This window comes from Salmo salar, chromosome 13 (genome assembly GCF_965601325.2).
Source record: "Salmo salar chromosome 13, fSalSal1, whole genome shotgun sequence".
NCBI classification, from domain to species: Eukaryota; Metazoa; Chordata; class Actinopteri; order Salmoniformes; family Salmonidae; genus Salmo; species Salmo salar.
Window position 1 is genome coordinate 68,806,889 of NC_138303.1, and position 20,413 is coordinate 68,827,301.

At 41.3% G+C, this 20,413-nt stretch overlaps 1 long non-coding RNA gene across 1 annotated transcript; it reads right to left on the minus strand.

Annotated features, from left to right (window-relative positions):
* Positions 1–1,782: 1,782 nt before the first annotated feature.
* On the minus strand, positions 1,783–18,314 carry LOC145860055 (uncharacterized). Its single transcript, XR_014380138.1, has 2 exons — positions 17,074–18,314; positions 1,783–16,593 (listed from the first exon to the last, which is right to left on the minus strand). It is a non-coding gene; the product is annotated as an uncharacterized LOC145860055 (long non-coding RNA).
* Positions 18,315–20,413: the final 2,099 nt, after the last annotated feature.

A 20,413-nucleotide genomic window follows, 5' to 3' on the forward strand; every position in this document is an offset into this window, starting at 1 on the left:
ATTCTGTCCAGTCTCCCAGTCCCTGTCGATGAAAAACATCCCCACAGCATGATGCTGCCACCACCATGCTTCACTGTGGGGATGGTGTTCTCGGTGTGATGAGAGGTGTTGGGTTTGCGCCAGACATACCGTTTTCCTTGATGGCCAAAAAGCTACATTTTAGTCTCATCTGACCAGAGTACCTTCTTCCAATATGTTAAGGGAGTCTCCCACATTACTTTTGGTCGAACACCTAACGTGCTTGCATATTTTTTTCTTAAGCAATTGCTTTTTTTCTGCCCACTCTTCCCTAAAGCCCAGCTCTGTGGAGTGTGCGGCTTAAAGTGGTCCTATGGACAGATACTCAAATCTCCGCTGTGGAGCTTCACAGCTCCCTCCTCCTTATCTTTGGTGTCTTTGTTGCCTCTCTGATTAATGCCCTCTTTGCCTGGTCCGTGAGTTTTGGTGGGCGGCCCTCTCTTGGCAGGTTTGCTGTGGTGCCATATTCTTTCCAGTTTTTAATAATGGATTTATTGGTGCTCCGTGGGATGTTCAACGTTTCTGAGATTTTTTTATAACCCAACCCTGATCTGTACTTCTCCCCCACTTTGTCCCTGACCTGTTTGGAGAGCTCCTTCGTCTTCATGGTGCCGTTTGCTTGATGGTGCCCCTTGCTTAGTGGTGTTGCAAACTCTGGGGCCTTTCAGAACAGGTGTATATATACTGAGATCATGTGACAGATCATGTGACACTTAGATTGCGCACAGGTGGACTTTATTTAACTAATTATGTGACTTCTGAAGGTAATTGGTTGCACCAGATCTTATTTAGGGGCTTCATAGCAAAGGGCATGAATACATACGCATGCACGCATCACTTTTCTTTTTTCTTATTTTTTGAAACAAGTAATTTTTTTAAATTTCACTATTTTGTGTATGTCCATTACATTAAATACAAATAAAAATCTATTTAAATTACAGGTTGTAATGCAACAAAATAGGAAAACGCCAAGGGGGATGAATACTTTTGCAAGGCACTGTTTCTCCTCTGCCAAGCGGAGATGCATCATTGGTATGATAGGGATTGGATTCCCAACCTTCCAATCTCAGGGCGTATACTAACCACAAGGCCACTGAACTACCAGGGTAGGTTTGCAAAATTCTATTAACTTCCCTAAAGTCCTGTCTGGAAGTTTCCTGGAATCAAGAGGGAATAAGCAGGAATCCTCCAACAAGTCATTCTGAAAAAGGTTGGAATTTTGGAAAAGTTACTGGAATTTTGCAACCGTATGGGTAAACAATACAGTTAGGATGTCTTCAGTTGTCAGACAACCAAAGTTGACAGCATGGTCAACTGTCCCTGGTACCAGGCTGCGCTGTCATCTGAAACAAAGATGTCACGGTTGTCGTATGAAAGAGATACAGTGCGCATGACCGCATAATACGGTGCCTGACTGGTCACATGCTCCCCACGGTAAGCACGGGGAGTTGGCTCAGGTCTCAACCCTGACTCCGCCAATCTCCCCGTGTGCCCCCCCACAAAAATGTTTTGGAGCTGCCTCTCGGGCTTCTGTTGTTGCCGTGCTAGTTCCTCGTATCGTCGCTGTTCCTCTCTCGCTGTCTCCGCCTGCTTCCATGGCAGGGTCTTGTCCCCTGCCATTACCTCCTCCCAGGTCCAGGATGTTCTCAACTCTCTTCTCTCCCGGGTCCAGGATCCCTGCTCCTCCTGGGCACACTGCTTGGTCCTTTGATGGTGTGAGATTCTGTCACGGTTGTCGTATGAAAGAGACCAAGGCGCAGCATGTGTATCGTTCCACATCTTTATTTCTATGTGAAACTATGCAAGACAGACAATAAACTATAAACAAAAACAACAAACCGTGACGAAGAGGTGCTACATGCATAAACTCAAAATAATCTCCCACAAACACTAGTGGGAAAAACAACAACTTAAATAGGATCCCCAATTAGAGACAACGATGACCAGCTGCCTCTAATTGGGAATCATACAAAAACCCCAACCTAGAAAAAAGAACCTAGAACACAACATAGAAAATGTAAACTAGACAAAAAACCCAACATAGAAAAAAGAAACTAGAACCAAACATAGAAAAAAATTAACTAGACAAAACCCCCCAGTCACGCCCTGACCTACTCTACCATAGAAAAATATGAGTTCTCTATGGTCAGGATGTGACAAAAGAGGAAAGGTTAGTCGACAGACTTCATTCCCCACGCTTAGAATACCAGACATGAAAGTTTCCGTCCATAGCATTCTTATCTCCCCTGTCAGCTCACTTTGTCTGTCATGTCTCTCCTCAGTCTTCCTCGACTAGGGCTGTCATCAATCCTTTCCTAATCCTCCCTCTTCTCTTTTCCTCAAAAGTAAAAGTATAAATCAAAAGTATCAAAAGTAAAAGTATAAATCATTTTTCATTCCTTATTTTAAGCAATCCAGATGTTTTTTTAATTTACGGATAGCCAGGGACACAGTTGTGCTCAGACATAATTTACAAACGTAGCATGTGTGTTTAGTGAGTCTGCCAGATAAGAGACAGTAGGGTTGACTAGGGATGTTCTCTTGATAAGTGCGTGAATTAGACAGTTTTCCTGCCCTGCTAAGCGTTCAAAATGTAATGACTACTTTTTGGTGTCAGGGAAAATATAAGGAGTAAAAAGTACATTATTTCTATAGGAATGTAGCGGAGTGAAAGTAAAAGTTGTCAAAGATATAAATAGTAAAGTAAAGTACAGATACCAACAAAAAAAAACTTAAGTAGTACTTTCAAGTATTTTCACTTAAGTACTTTACACCACCGGTTGATTGGAGCTAACCCTTTAGCTGTAGCCATGTTAGCTTCAATGCTAACCCTGTTGAAACATCCAAAGTGTACAGAACACTGTGAGACTAGGCTATTTGACCTAGAAAAGCACATTGTTTTGTCCATTTAGGCAAGTCTTGTGAAGGACAGGAAGTAAGTAAATTTAAGTTTGGCATTGCTTTGAATGTTGAGCTTGGCTGGCTGACTCTAATTTATATAGATATTTAACGGCATTATCAGACATCCTTTCATATACCTAGAACACTACAGACACGGATGCCACCGGTGCGTATTCCAGGCAAGGACCAACCTTTTTGGCAGAGGCAGGCAGGTAGGGGCAGGAACCAAATGAGCTCATGTACATGGAGGTTCCCACTGATCAGGTCCTTTAATGGCGCAACAGCAACAGAACAGCACAATGAAGTCCCTGGGAAGAACGACACAGCTTCCTCCTAATTAATACGGGCCAGCACTGGAAAACACATCTGACTTAATCACCAACAATCCACTGTTTGTTTTCGGAACAAAGCCTCAACCGCCTCCCCCTCTTTTTTTCCGCTCAATGAATACAGATTTTCATGGTTTGGTTCCTAAATTTTTTTGGTTTGTTTGCTCTGGATTTGCCTGGCTGTGTTGAGGAGGGAGGGAGAAAAGGGGTCGGCCCAGTCTGGAGCACAGACTGGGCCCTCTATTCCCTTTGATTATAAATACAAGCTTCTGGTCTGAGTGTGCCTCAGGGTTGAGTTGTGTCCACCCACGTGGGCACACACTGGTTGAATCAACATTGTTTGCACATTATTTGTCAAAGTATTGTGATGTGGAATCAACTTGGAAAATACATTGGATTTGAAAAAAGTAAAAAAAGTAAAACCAGCATTGTCAACATTGAAATTAGGGTAAAACATCCCCGTAAATACATTGACTTAACCTGACTAACTGGTTGTTACATCAATCTAATTTCAACATCATCATCAGAACTATGTATAAGTTGAAATTGCATCAAAAAGTCCACATAGAAACGTTCAAAATATTTTTCATACTGTTCACAACATTGTTTACAAAGCTGGTTGTAATGAGATGAAAACAGTACTGGTTGATTATGTTTTTCAAATCCAATGTCTTTTTCACGTTGATTCCACGTCACATTAAGTTGAAACAACGTTGACTCAACCAGTGTGTGCCCAGTGGGCACTCTTTCTCTCCTAGTGGGTGACGGCCCAGCAGGGCAGGGTTGTGGCATCGACTGCCTATAGATTGCTTAACAACGTTCCTATAAACAACACATCACAATGCAACCCGCCATAACACACTACAGGCCGACAGAGGAAGACTCAATAGAACCCCATGTCCTCTTCCACTACTGTATACGTCTGCTCTGCGTCTGTCAGGATGGCTACCCACTTGAATCAAAACAATAGGGCACTTCGTCAAACCCGATGGGATATCCTGATTTATGTTATCACAGTGTATCCATCAGGTTACTCTTTATTTAGCCCTGTAGGAGACATATGGTTCCGTAACCTGTGAACTGAGAAAAAGACTCAGGGTGCATCCCAAATGGCACCCTATTCCCTATACAGTGCACCACTTTTGACCAGGGCCTATTGGGCTCCCTGGTCAAAGGTAGTGCGCTATAAGTGGAATAGGGTGCCATTTGGGATGCTGCAGCCTCAGTATTTTTTCTCTGGATTCCTGGCTTGTGGACCACCCACCCTGTTTGTGTCAGTATCCATGTCCACCTTAAATTATTACCCTTGACCAGAATATGAGAAGCAGATGTACACTTTTGTTCAGAGGGCATCGTAAAATGACCTTGATGAAATCTAGTCCGACTTAGACAAGTGTTCTCTCTGAGACGAAAACATGTAAGCCACAAAGTCAAATTTAAGGTTCCATGCTTGTGTTTTTAAAATGTGTGTCATGTCATGCACAAAAATACATATTCATTGTGAAAATGGATCAAACTCAATATGAAAACATACAGAAGGATAAGGAGAACTATAAACAACCCTATCAAAAATAAACTCAGGGTTTAATAACAAGTTATTCATTGCTTTACTTTGTTAATTGTGTTTACATTTTTTCTACACAAGATTAATTCTGGCTTGAGGGCAATTCATAATTCTGACAAAGTGAGAGAGATCGACCATATTTCAAAAATAATAATACAATGCCACGAAACACAAGACCGAATTGGCCAAAGTATATCCCTACAAATATTTTGTTGGGCCTGAGTTGCATGATGTCACTGACACTGTAAACATCCACAGTGGCTGGGATATTTGTTTTCCTTTGAGTAAACTGTTTTGACATTTGAATAATAGTGAGAAAAAACAGAGGGATGCCTTATTCATCCTGCGTGCGTATGCAGCTGTCTTTATTTACGCGATCACATCCCCTGTCCTTAGAGATCTGGATGCGATACAGGAGCACTGTCTACACTCATCACACACAGGACAGATCACCTCACCTCATTTTCATAATGCAAACAGGAGCTCGAATGTATAGAAATACAATCTATTGCACAATGATATTATTTATATGCCCAAAATACTCTATTGGGGTCCATCACGGTCTACATTTTTTGTTGTTGTGTTTAACTCTTTTAATATTTTATATATTTTATTTAACAGACATGTCAGTGACAGGAGAGGTAGGAGAGATACACTCCACTGCGGATTTATTTGGACAATGAAGCTAAAACGTTTAATTTGGCTCTATACACCAATATTTTGGATTTGAGATCAAATGTTTTATATGAGGTGACAGTACAGAATGCCACCTTTTATTTGAGGGTATTTTCATTCATATCTGTTATACCATTTAGAAATGAATGCACTTTATGTATCATGAATAATGATGAGTAAGAAAGTTAAACTATTACTTTAGGTCATCAGACTGTCCAAACCTTAACACTGTAAAGGTCATCCCTTTTCCATGTCTCTTTTGAGAAAAAGATTGTATCTCAATTGGACAAACTTAAAGGGATAGTTCACCCGAATTACAAATGAAAATCAAATCAAATGTATTTATATTGCCCTTCTTACATCAGCGGATATCTCAAAGTGCTGTACAGAAACCCAGCCTAAAACCCCAAACAGCAAGCAATGCAGGTGTAGAAGCATGGTGGCTAGGAAAAACTTCCTAGAAAGGCCAAAACCTAGGAAGAAACCAAGAGAGGAACCAGGCTATGAGGGGTGGCCAGTCCTCTTCTGGCTGTGCCAGGTGGAGATTATAACAGAACATGGCCAAGATGTTCAAATGTTCATAAATGACCAGCATGGTCAAATCACAGTAGTTGTCGAGGGTGCAACAAGTCAGCACCTCAAGAGTAAATGTCAGTTGGCTTTTCATAGCTGATCATTGAGAGTATCTCTACCATTCCTGCTGTTGAAAACAGCAGGTCTGGGACAGGTCAGGGTTCCGTAGCCACAGGCAGAACAGTTGAAACTGGAGCAGCAGCACGGCCAGGTGGACTGGGGACAGCAAGGAGTCATCATGCCAGGTAGTCCTGAGGCATGGTCCTAGGGCTCAGGTCCTCCGAGAGAGAGAAAGAAAGAAAGAAAGAAAGAGAGAAAGAGAGAAAGAGAGAAAGAGAGAATTAGAGAGAGTATACTTAAATTCACACAGGACACCGGATAAGAAAGGAGAAATACTCCAGATATAACAGACTGACACATAAACTACTGCAGCATAAATACTGAAGGCTGAGACAGGAGGGGTCAGGAGACACTGTGGCCCCATCCGATGATACCCCCGGACAGGGCCAAACAGGAAGGATATAACCCCACCCACTTTGCCAAAGCACAGCCCCCACACCACTAGAGGGATATCCTCAACCACCAACTTACCATCTCGAGACAAGGCCGAGAATAGCCCACAAAGATCTCCGCCACAGCACAACCCAAGGGGAGGCGCCAACCCACACAGGAAGACTACGTAAGTGACTCAACCCACTCAAGTGACGCACCCCTCCTAGGGACGGCATGGAAGAACACCAATAAGCCAGTGACTCAGCCCCTGTAATAGGGTTAGAGGCAAAGTATCCCAGTGGAGAGAGGGGAAATGGCCAGGCAGAGACAGCAAGGGCGGTTCGTTGCTCCAGAGCCTTTCCGTTCACCTTCACACTCCTGGGCCAGACTACACTCAATCATAGGACCTACTGAAGAGATGAGTCTTCAGTAAAGACTTAAAGGTTGAGACCGAGTCTGCGTCTCTCACATTGGTAGGCAGACCATTCCATAAAAATGGAGCTCTATAGGAGAAAGCCCTGCCTCCAGCTGTTCGCTTAGAAATTCTAGGGACAATTAGGAGGCCTGCGTCTTGTGACCGTAGTGTACGTGTAGGTATGTACGGCAGGACCAAATCGGAAAGATAGGTAGGAGCAAGCCCATGTAATGCTTTGTAGGTTAACAGTAAAAGCTTGAAATCAGCCCTTGCCTTAAAACCTGTTAGGGCTAGGGGGCAGCATTTGCACGTCTGGATAAAAAAAATGTACCCGATTTAATCTGGTTACTAATCCTACCCAGTAACTAGAATATGCATATACTTATTATATATGGATAGAAAACACTCTAAAGTTTCTAAAACTGTTTGAATGGTGTCTGTGAGTATAACAGAACTCATTTGGCAGGCAAAACCCTGAGACATTTTCTGACAGGAAGTGGATACCTGATGTGTTGTATTGACTTTAAACCTATCCCATTGAAAAACACAGGGGCTGAGGAATATTTTGGCACTTCCTATTGCTTCCACTAGATGTCACCAGCCTTTACAAAGTGTTTTGAGTCTTCTGGAGGGAGATCTGACCGAACAAGAGCCATGGAACGATGATGTCCCATTAGACACCTGGCGCGCGAGTTCATGTTGGGTACCCTCGTTCCAATACGTTATAAAAGAGTATGCATTCGTCCACCTTGAATATTATTCATGTTCTGGTTAAAAAAGGCCCTAATGATTTATGCTATACAACGTTTGACATGTTTGAACGAACGTAAATATATTTTTTCCCCTCGTTCATGACGAGAAGTCCGGCTGGCTTAGATCATGTGCTAACAAGACGGAGATTTTTGGACATAAATGATGAGCTTTTTTGAACAAAACTACATTCGTTATGGACCTGTGATACCTGGAAGTGACATCTGATGAAGAGAATCAAAGGTAATGGATTATTTACATAGTATTTTCGATTTTAGATCTCCCCAACATGACGTCTAGTCTGTATCGCAACGCGTATTTTTCTGGGCGCAGTGCTCAGATTATTGCAAAGTGTGATTTCCCAGTAAGGTTATTTTTAAATCTGGCAAGTTGATTGCGTTCAAGAGATGTAAATCTATAATTCTTTAAATGACAATATAATATTTTACCAATGTTTTCTAATTTTAATTATTTAATTTGTGACGCTGACTTGACTGCCGGTTATTGGAGGGAAACGATTTCCTCAACATCAATGCCATAGTAAAACGCTGTTTTTGGATATAAATTTGAACTTGATAGAACTAAAAATGCATGCATTGTCTAACATAATGTCCTAGGAGTGTCATCTGATGGAGATTGTAAAAGGTTAGTGCATCATTTTAGCTGGTTTTATGGTTTTGGTGACCCTGTCTTTGAATTGACAAAACATTACACACAACTCTTGTAAATGTACTGTCCTAACATACTCTAAATTTATGCTTTCGCCGTAAAACCTTTTTGAAATCGTAAAACGTGGTTAGATTAAGGAGATGTTTATCTTTCAAAGGGTGTAAAATAGTTGTATGTTTGAAAAATTTGAATTTTGACATTTATTTGGATTCAAATTTGCCGCTCTTGAAATGCACCTGCTGTTGATGGAGTGCACCACGGGTGGCACGCTAGCGTCCCACCTAGCCCATAGAGGTTAACAGAAAGCCAGTGTAGGGTGGCTAGCACTGGAATAATATGATCCAATTTTTGGTTCTAGTCAGGATTCTAGCAGCCGTATTTAGCACTAACTGAAGTTTATTTAGTGCTTTATCCGGGTAGCCAGAAAGTAGAGCATTGCAGTAGTCCAACCTAGAAGTAACAAAAGCATGGATTAAACTGTCTGGGCTAGGGGGCAGTATTTTCACGGCCGGATGAAAAACGTACCCAATTTAAACAGGTTACTACTCTGGCCCAGAAACTAGAATACGCATATTATTAGTAGATTTGAATGGTGTCTGTGAGTATAACTGTTTGAATGGTGTCTGTGAGTATAACAGAACTCATATGACAGGCAAAAACCTGAGAAAATTCCAAGCAGGAAGTGGAAAGTCTGAGAATTGTAGTTCTTCTTTTGATTCTCTATCGAAGCTAGTGTCTGTGGGGTGACGTTGCACTTCCTAAGGCTTCCATTGGCTGTCTAAAGCCTTCAGAAAGTGGTTTGAGCATTCTCCTGTCACTGGGCAGAGTATAGGAGCTCAGTTACCGAGTGGTCTGCCTGGCAACAAAGGGACTGGAAATGCTCGGTCCCGCGAGCGCGCCCCTCCTTCCTTTTCTTCTTGAATGAATATGCTATTGTCCAGTTGGAATATTATCGCAATTTTACGTTAAAAATACCATGAAGATTGATTTTAAACAGCGTTTGACATGCTTCTAAGTACGGTAATGGAACATTTTGACTTTTCGTCTCTCGTTCTGGGCTCGAACGTTACCCTTTGGATAGTGACCTGAACGCACGAACAAAACGGAGGTATTTGTACATAAATATGGATTAATTCGAACAAAAACAACATTTCTTGTGGAAGTAGCAGTCCTGGGAGTGCATTCTGACGAAGATCAGCAAAGGTAAGAGAATATTTCTAATACTAATTCTGAGTTTAGGTTGCCCCGAACTTGGTGGGTGTCTGGATAGCTCACCGTGATAGCTGAGCTATGTACTCAGAATATTGAAAAATGTGCTTTCTCCGTAAAGCTATTTTAAAATCTGACACAGCGGTTGCATCCAGGGGTAGTCTATCTATAATTCTTAAAATAATTGTTATATATTTTGTCAATGTTTATGATGAGTATTTTTGTAAATTGATGTGCACATTCACCGGACGTTTTGGTGTGAATACATTTTCTAAACATCACACGCCAATGTAAAATGCTGTTTTTGGATATAAATATGAACTTTATCAAACAAAACATACATGTATTGTGTAACATAATGTCCTAGGAGTGTCATCTGATGAAGATCGTCCCACCTAACCCATAGAAGTAAATTTTTCGGCATCATTTTTGGACAGAAAGTTTCTGATTTTTGCAATGTTACGTAGATGGAAAAAAGCTGTCCTTGAAACAGTCTTGATATGTTCTTCAAAAGAGAGATCAGGGTCCAGAGCTCCTTCACAGTTTTATTTGAGACGACTGTACAACCATCAAGATTAATTGTCAGATTCAACAGAAGATCTCTTTGTTTCTTGGGACCTAGAACAAGCATCTCTGTTTTGTCCGAGTTTAAAACTAGAAAGTATGCAGCCATCCACTTCCTTATGTCTGAAACACAGGCTTCTAGCGAGGGCAATTTTGGGGCTTCACCATGTTTTATTGAAATGTACAGGTGTGTGTCATCCACATAGCAGTGAAATTTAACATTATGTTTTCGAATGACATCCACAAGAGGTAAAATATATAGTGAAAACAATAGTGGTCCTAAAACGGAACCTTGAGGAACACCAAAATTTACAGTTGATTTGTCAGAGGACAAACCATTCACAGAGACAAACTGATATCTTTCCGACAGATAAGATCTAAACCAGGCCAGAACTTGTCCGTGTAGACCAATTTGGGTTTCCAATCTCTCCAAAAGAATGTGGTGATCGATGGTATCAAAAGCAGCACTAAGATCTAGGAGCACGAGGACAGATGCAGAGCCTCGGTCTGACGCCATTAAAAGGTCATTTACCACCTTCACAAGTGCAGTCTCAGTGCTATGATGGGGTCTAAAACCAGACTGAAGCGTTTTGTATACATTGTTTGTCTTCAGGAAGGCAATGAGTTGCTGCGCAACAGCTTTTTCAAAATGTTTTGAGAGGAATGGAAGATTCGATATTGGCCAATAGTTTTTTATATTTTCTGGGTCAAGATTTGGCTTTTTTAAGAGAGGCTTTATTACTGCCACTTTTAGTGAGTTTGGTACACATTCGGGGGATAGAGAGCCGTTTATTATGTTCAACATAGGAGGGCCAAGCACAGGAAGCAGCTCTTTCAGTAGTTTAGTTGGAATAGGGTCCAGTATGCAGGTTGAAGGTTTAGAGGCCATGATTATTTTCATCATTGTGTCAAGAGATATAGTACTAAAACACATTAGTGTCTCCCTTGATCCTAGGTCCTGGATCAAGGGAGACATATTTGTCTCCCTTGATCCCATGTCTCCCTTAGTTGTGTCCTTGCCCTGTAAGCAGTCTTTGGACAAGGAGAGACAGCAATCCATGCTTTGGTTCAGTTTACCTGGCTACTGTCACCAAATGCTAACTTCAGCATTTTTGTCCAAACACCAATGCAAGTCAATACAAAGTCAAAATTAGCAGGTTTTAAATTACCTGCACAAATCATCTTAAAGTAACTTAATTAAGCTACACAATCAAATTATATACCTTTTGCGATAATTTGGCCAAGAAATTCTCTTTACTTTTAGCTTTACCCTTTAACTGTCTCTTCTTAAAAAATGTTACTTGATGTTTATTTTGGAAATAACAGAGCTCTACCAGGTGGTTGTGAAGTCAAAACAGAGTCATACCAGCAATGCCATATTAGAAGGGAAATTTGCATAGCAATTTTACTCATTTCAATGATTTTACAAAAAATGCCTTTAGGTCTGCTTCAATGGCTTTTATATGTAGGTAAGCATACTTAAATGAGGACTGATGTCAATTATGGTAATTTTGTATGTTCAACATAAATATTAAATTAAATCGATGCTGGAATGCTGTTTGACAAATACAAAGCTCCTCATGTAGACTAGCCTATCCACACAGGCTACCCGCATTGTATCTGCAAACTGTTGGCTAGAGCACATCTGCCAAGACCATAGTAGGCACATTTGCTATTTAATGCAACAGTTTTTGTGACAAAACTATCGGTAGAGTTGAAAATGTGATGGAAACACATTGAACTTTAGATTTCTATTTGGTACATGAAAACTTAAGCAAAAAAAAAACACATTGAAACACATCACTTATGAGAAAATTCACATTATGTAAAAAATGCTGGTGGAAATGCTTTTATGCACAAATATTGATATAATGAGAATCATATCTAGGTAAATTTGGAGTCCCACGATGACATGTTGTGAGGTCCTCCCACTTCAACTCATCAGGAAAGCATGCAGTTTATTAGGCTACAGATAAACTAAATCATGATGAACTTCACATGAACAAAAATAAAAACGCATTATGTAAAGTGTTGGTCCCATGTTTCATGAGCTGAAATAATAGATTCAAGACATTTTCCATATGCACAAAAAGCTTATTTCTCTCAAATTCGGTGCATACATTTGGTTAAATCCCTGTTAGTGAGCATTTCTGCTTTGCCAAAATAATCCACCTAACGGGTGTGGCATATCAAGAAGCTGATTAAACAGCTTGATCATTACACAGGTGCACCTTGTACTGGGGAAAATAAAAGGCCATTCTAAAATGTGCCTTTTTGTCACACAACACAATGCCACAGATGTCTCAAGGTTTGAGGGAGCGAGCAATTGGCATGCTGACTGCAGGAATGTCCACCAGAGCTGTTCCTAGAGAATTGAATGTTCATTTATTTATCATAAGCCGACCTCCAACGTCGTTTTAGAACATTTGGCAGTACGTCCAACCATCCTCACAACCGCAGACCAAGTGTAACCACACCAACCCAGGACTTCCACATCCGGCTTCTTCACCTGTGGGATTGTCTGAGACCAGCCACCCAGCTGATGAAACTGTGAGTGTACAACCAAATAATTTTTGCAGACAAACTGTCAGAAACCATCTCTGGGAAGCTCATCTGCGTGCTCGTTGTCCTCACCAGGGTCTTGACCTGACTGCAGTTCCGCGTCGTAACTGACTTCAGTGGGCAAATACTCACCTTCAATGACAACTGACAAGTGTTCTTCATGGATGAATCCCGGTTTCAATTGTACCAGGCAGATGGCTGACAGCATGTATGGCGTTGTGTGGGCGAGTGGTTTGCTGATGTCAACGTTGTGAACAGAGTGCCCCATGGTGGTGGTGGTTTTATGGTATGGGCTGGCACGAACAGCGAACACAAATATCGATGGCAATTTGAATGCACAGCGATACCGTGATGAGATCCTGAGGCCCATTGTCATGCCATTCATCCGCCGCCATCACCTCATGTTTCAGTATGTTGCAAGGATCTGTACACAATTCCTTGAAGCTGAAAATGTCCCAGGTCTTCCATGGCCTGCATACTCACCAGACATGTCACCCATTGAGCTTGTTTGGGATGCTCTGGATCGACGTGTACGACAGCGTGTTGCAGTTCCCACCTATATCCAGCAACTTCGCATAGCCATTGAAGAACCGTGGGACAACATTCCACAGTAGATGTGTTGCGCTGCATGAGGCAAATGGTGATTACACCAGATACTGACTGTTTTTCTAATCCACACCCCTACCTTTCTTTAATCCACACCCCTACCAACAGATGCATATCTGTATTCCCATAGATTAGGGCCTAATGACTTTATTTCAATTGATGGATTTTCTTATATGAACTGTAACTCAGCAAAATCTTTGAAATTGTTGCATGTTGTGTTTATAGTTTTGTTTAGTGTATATAGTCTGCACCCTGAGTGCTGTTGGCAAGAGCGTACATGCCAATACCAGAGTTGGCACACTCGCTATATAACTCAACATTTTTGGTGAGAAAACCATCAGTAGAGTTGTATTTTTTTATTTGGTACATGGGAATTTAACCAAAAAACTGATTGCACTACGTCATCATACAGAGCTTTTTATTTGCAACAAGTCAATTTGACGGAAACACATCGCTGGTGGGAAAATGCACATATTATTTTGATGCGGATTTTAGAATATTCACATGAAAATCTGTCACCAACTGGATGGAAACCTAGCTATTGAAATGAATGTGTTTTCCCGTGGTGTATAGTTGTCAAGGGAATTATCCAAATGATAATAATTAACAATCAATAAGCCTTGACTAATTCCCAAGGTTTGTAAGACAATGGGTTAATAATTAGGCAAGGACTCAGCTTTCTGCAAAAGGTCTGTACAGTTTACTCAAGAGAACGTTCTGCCCAACATTGACAAAGAAGTTCATTTTATCTTCTCTCTCCGCTTACGCACACACCTCCACACAAACAGTAGATAACCTACGCACATACATACACACAAACAGTAGATGAATGTATGTCTCCCCGGACCTCTCACAACTCTTAATCACTATCCAGCGCTGTCTGTGCTTTCCCCCCGAGATTACTGAGACCTTGAGAGTTACTCCCATATTTCCTCCAAAGCCTCTCAAAGTTGCTAGGTAAGGTAGAACAAATGTCTACAGTTCTCTTAGGTCCACTATTACGCACACACATTTCTCTCCCTCTCCAGCCTCTACTAGACCTTTATGGGACTTACGTTCAGTACTTTAACTATTCATTATACATTCTACATCAACTACTAATTACTAATTGGATAAGTTTCAGAGTGGATTCTTTACTCATTTACCTATAATCATTTATTTCACTTATCAATAGTGCAGTGTTCTTACATTTCAAATTATCCAGGTTCTTCCACCATGTTTCCCACATGTTCAGACTACAGTATATTCTGAGATAATATATGACAAAGCGCAGTTTTGTCTCAGGAAACTGGCAAAGTTCCATGTAGACAGGACCTTGATGACTCTCTTTTATAAATCTTATATAGAGTCTGTATTAACATTTTATTTTATGTGATGGTACGGCAACTAGTTCTGAGCGATAAGTTCTTCTTGAGTTTGGTTCAGTTTCGGTTTGATTATGAAAAAATAATCAAGGTTTTCAATTTCAGTAATTAAAAAAATATATTAAATGCACTATGCATTATGTAGGTTGAATGCTGCAGTGGTGGAAAAAGTACCCAATTGCCATCCTTAAAAGACAATTACTCAAGTGAATGTGAAAGTCACCCAATAAAACACTACTTAAGTAAAAGTCGAAAAGTATTTGGTTTTAAATGTAACTGCTAAAATATCCGTACGTATCAAAAGTTAAAATATGAATCATTTCAAATTCCTTATATTAAGCAAACAAGACAGCATAATTTTCTTGATTTTTATTTATTTAAGGATAGTCAGGGGCACACTCAAATATAATTTACAAACAAAGCATTTGTGTTTAGTGAGTCTGCCAGATTAGGAATGCAGTGAAGTAAAAGTAAAAGTTGTAAAAAATATAAATAGTAAAGTACAGATACCCTAAAACAGGTATTCCCAACCAGGGGTACACACAATGCTGTCGGGGGTACACCAAATAAAAATGTGATTCACATATTTTTTAAATGTGAATCACGTTTTAAAAAAATAAAAAAATCTTCACATTTTCACAGTCCATTTATATTTTCTAACGGGGCTATACATTTGGGTGAGGTTTTTTTCTCGCCTGAACAGCCTCGCTTAAACCATCTAGTGTTCAGTGAAATAACAACACAGTTTCAAATACAGGTAGCCTAGTCAAATAATTAACATCCAATCACATTAACTGTTACTCTCTCGCGGGAATTCCACTAACGGTCTGTATATAGCCAAACGTAGCAGCTGCTCAATATGGTATCTGTACTGATGGCGCAAAAGCCATGACAGGGAGACATAGTGGAGTGGTAACGCTCGTGCAAGCAGTTGCTCCCGACGCCACTTGGGTACACTGCAGCATCCAAGGGAATGATACTCAGAAACATATATTTACCAAATCAAAATCTTAATATTTTACATTATTTTAGGAATTATCTTAAGAACATGCATATAAGGTTCACATATAGGAAAAATCCTCAATATCAATTGTAATTTAATACACATTTTCTTCAAAAATATGTACCGTTGTGGTAATGGCAGATTGTGGTGGAAATTACATTTCATATAAAATACCATTAAACATTTTGTCACAGTTGTACATGTTTAATTTTTTTGAAGATATAGAACAGACCATTTAAAACCTCAAAAAACAAAGGTTACATGCCTCAAGAACTTAAAGCATATTTTAGAACAATTTGGGATTTAATGCATTAGGCATAAATACATGTACAAGGTTGAAAACACTGGTTGACATTAAACAAATTACTGTTCACCGGCGGCAGTCTATGGAATCAGACACATGAGACAGGTGTGTGCTCACTCAAGATTAGGTTTTGTCCTTAATGCACTCTATTGCTTAACAAGAGACAAATAGTTCCTGAGCTGACATTGCTTCCAGAGGCAGTTTGGAAATTGGTAGTGTGATGCAAGCGAGGACAGACAAATCTTACCTCGGTGGTCCCGTTCTGTGAGCTTGTGTGTCCTACCACTTTGTGGCTGAGTCGTTGTTGTGACTGAGTCATTTCCACTTCACAATAATAGCACTTACAGTTGACCGGGGCAGCTCTTGACGAACTGACTTGTTGGAAAGGTGGCATCCTATGACGGTGCCACGTTGAAAGTCACTGAGCTCTTCAGTACCGGCCATTCTACTGCTTATGTTTGTCTATTGAGATTGCATGGCTGTGTGCAACGGGTGTCGCTGAAATAGCCGAATCCACTAATTTGAATGGGTGTCCACATACATTTGTATATATAGTGTATGTCCTTGTCCTCTCCTTGGTTGATTTAGGGGGCATCTTATAGAAAAACATTATTATAATAATTCAAGTCAGTAATAACCATAGCAAGTCACATAAATAGACATCAAAATCACTCAATCCTCCTAACATAATACAAAATGTTATAGTCTTAGCAACTAAGTGTTCAATTTAAACTTAACCATGATCATATATGTAATTTGTGTGTCTTTTCAGGTCTTAAGGTAAATCAAAATGTATGAACTAATACATTTAGTCATTACCACCAGATTCTGTCCTTACCATCACAGTTCATTATGTGGTGGTAATGACGTGTGGTGTAAATTACATTTTTAAAGTATTTGGTCATAAATAAAAGGGATTCTAGCATGCTAACTCCAGTTGAACAGTTAGCATACAATGTATCCTAAATACACATAATTAATACATCATTTAAAAAATCGGACATAATTTTATGAAATTATAGCCTTTTTGGTAATGACGTACAATAAAAACATTATCTTCTCAAGTCATATTTACCTTCATTTTTCTGTCATTTCCAGGCATCAAAATGTGAATCTCTGTCACGGCTATCAGTGTAGCAGGAAGGGTCAGAGTCAAGGGCAGGAGACGGAGGTCCAAAAACACAGATGTTTATTAACACTGTTTGGAAAAATAGGCAGCCGCAATACTGGGTGCGCCTAAACACCCGACAGGAGCACAGCTCCAAAACAATAAAGAGAACGGGGCGCAGCCCGGCAATAATAATTGACAGCTCCACAGAACGCTGAACTAACAGGCAGCGTCAAAATACGAACAGCCCTTCGAAATGACACAAAACAATCCCGCACAAATACCTGAACAAAAAGGACAAACTAAATAGCCCCCCACACTAATTACAAACAAGGAACAGGTGCAGACCTAGACAGATAAAACTAAACAACACATAAACATAGATCGGTGGCAGCTAGTAGGCCGGCAACGACGACCGCCGAGCGCCGCCCGACCGGGGAGGGGCGCCATCTTCTGTGGATACTGTGACAGTACCCCCCCCCCCCCCCCCCGACGCGCAGCTCCAGCAGCGCGCCGACGCCGGCCTCGGGGATGACCCGGAGGGCGAGGCGCCGGTCGATCCGGACGGAGGCGGTGGAATTCCTGCAGCAGGGCTGGATCTAGAATGTCCCCCACCGGGACCCAGCACCTCTCCTCCGGGCCGTACCCCTCCCAGTCCACGAGGTACTGCAGGCCCCCTACCCGACGTCGGGAGTCCAGGATGGCCCGGACTGTGTACACCGGGGCCCCTCCCGCACCTCAGTGTCCTGCAGCAGACCAGCTACCACCGGCCTGAGGAGAGACACATGAAACGAGGGGTTAATACGGTAATATGAAGGAAGTTGTAACCTATAACACACCTCGTTTATTCTCCTCAGGACTTTGAACGGCCCCACAAATCGCGAACTCAGCTTCCGGCAGGGCAGGCAGAGGGGCAGGTTCTGGGTCGAGAGCCAGACTCTGTCCCCCGGTTTAAACACGGGGTCATCACTGCGGCATCGGTCAGCGCTCTCCTTGTGACATCCTCCCGCCCGCTTCAGACACTCCTGGACAGCACTCCAGGTCTCCTTCGAGCACTGTACCCATTCCTCCACCACAGGAGCCTCCGTCTGGCTCTGATGCCATGGCACCAGGACCGGCTGATAACCTAACACAACCTGGAAAGGTGACAGGTTAGTAGAGGAGTGGCGCAGAGAGTTCTGGGCCAATCGCGGCCCATGGCACGAACCTCGCCCACTCCCCTGGCCAGTCCTGGAAAAATAGGCAGCCGCAATACTCGGGGGGCGCCTAAACACCCGACAGGAGCACAGCTCCAAAACAATAAAGAGAACGGGGCGCAGCCCTGCAATAATAATTGACAGCTCCACAGAACGCTGAGCTAACAGGCAGCGTCAAAATACGAACAGCCCTTCGAAATGACACAAAACAATCCCGCACAAATACCTGAACAAAAAGGACAAACTAAATACCCCCCACACTAATTACAAACAAGGAACAGGTGCAGACCTAGACAGACAAAACCAAACAACACAGAAACATAGATCGGTGGCAGCTAGTAGGCCGGCGACGACAACCGCCGAACGCCGCCCAACCGGGGAGAGGCGCCACTTTCTGTGGATACTGTGATAATCTCCCTCCATGACATCCATGTGGTCCACTGTCACTATTCACATCCATGGTAACCAAGAACACAAACTTTTGAAAAAACATTATTATCATGTAATTTGCTTGTCATGGTGGTAATGACCCAATACTTAGAGACGACTGTATTTTGTGCAAAAAAAAGTAACAAGTGGCTTATGTACATCTATGTATATAGTTTACATTTATTTGACTCTTTTTTTTAAACAGGTGCATTAAATATTTTCTAATTATAAAGGAGTTTTGTAAGTGTAATACATTGCAGAATGCCAAAGTCTGGGTGTGAGACAGGACAGAAACAGTGAAAAACTAAATCCAGAAATGCTTAAGAAAAGAAAAAACATTGAAAGAAAAAAAAACTTAAGGTTATTTGTCTCTACTTAATGATGTAAAATAAAGAAAATCTAAATTCACATTTTATCTAAATAATCTAAACCTGAGACACAAAAAGGCCCATATTTTCAAAATCACACATATTTGTATTGATGGCTGTCAGCCCTATGACTTGATGTACGAGCTAGATCGTTTTATTCACAATAACTGTGGGTCATTGTGATCCATGTGGATTTTATATGGTCAATGTTGTTTTTTATGCTTCTTTTCTGCAAAACCAATTGCCCTCTGGGAAAATAAAGTTTAAAATTGAACTTGAATAGTGAGGTGATTTCCCACATTCAAAGTCCTGCAATAAGAGCTATGACACTAATATGTGTGTAAACTCTTCACAGTTCTGTGGGTCTCACTGAATAGGCTGATACCTATGGAAATTGAGTCTATGAAACTGCCTTCATTTTGCTGGACCCCAGGAAGAATAGCTGATGTGGATCCATATAAATACAAATACAAAATACGCAGAAATTGCTCCACCATTTCCTGGTTGATAAAATTCTAATTGTTCGCCTAATTTCAGTTTATGTGGCAAAACAAGTTACTGACTGACCAAGCTAATTCTTATTCAAGTTTTTGTTGTTGGCATTGCTAACCGGACAGCATGCTGACAGGCCAGGGCCCATATTCACAAAGAATCCCAGAGTAGTAGTACTGATTTTATGATCACTTTTGCCTTCACACTGAGTACAATTACATTGACAAGGGGGAGGTTAACCTAGATCACTATCCCTACTCTGAGACGCTTTGTGAATATGGGCCCTGGAAGAAAGCTGTTGCCCAATACCTAGCACAGCAGTAGCTTCACCACAGGCAACCCTGTTACTGGAGTGCGGCAAATACTGCAAGATTTTGCTCCAATTAGGCACCACACCAGGGGTGCGTTCAGTTCGCTTGAACGTTTGCGACATTACAGAATGTTTTGTACTGAACGACACGTTTTTCAACAATGTTCTTGTACGTTATTGAACAGACTTTGAGATACGTTTGCTCCGTTCGGTGGGTGCGCGTGGGTGTGGCTTGAAGGAATCAGTGACATATTTAAAGGGCAGCGGTGCATTTTGAACCCACAACCCAACCCCTCCCCATTTTTCAACTGGCAGTTCAGTACAGCACCGTTTCTGTACAATTGAACGTTCTATTATGTTTTTATGTACTGAAAGCAGCTCTGACCAACTGAGCTAATTGCTTAGTTCAGTGATTGACTAAATTCAACACACCTGGTCTTCCAGGTTGGTTAAATGAAAAACATGAAGTTCCTGCGGCACTCCATGACCAGGGTTGCCTAACCCTGCCCTAT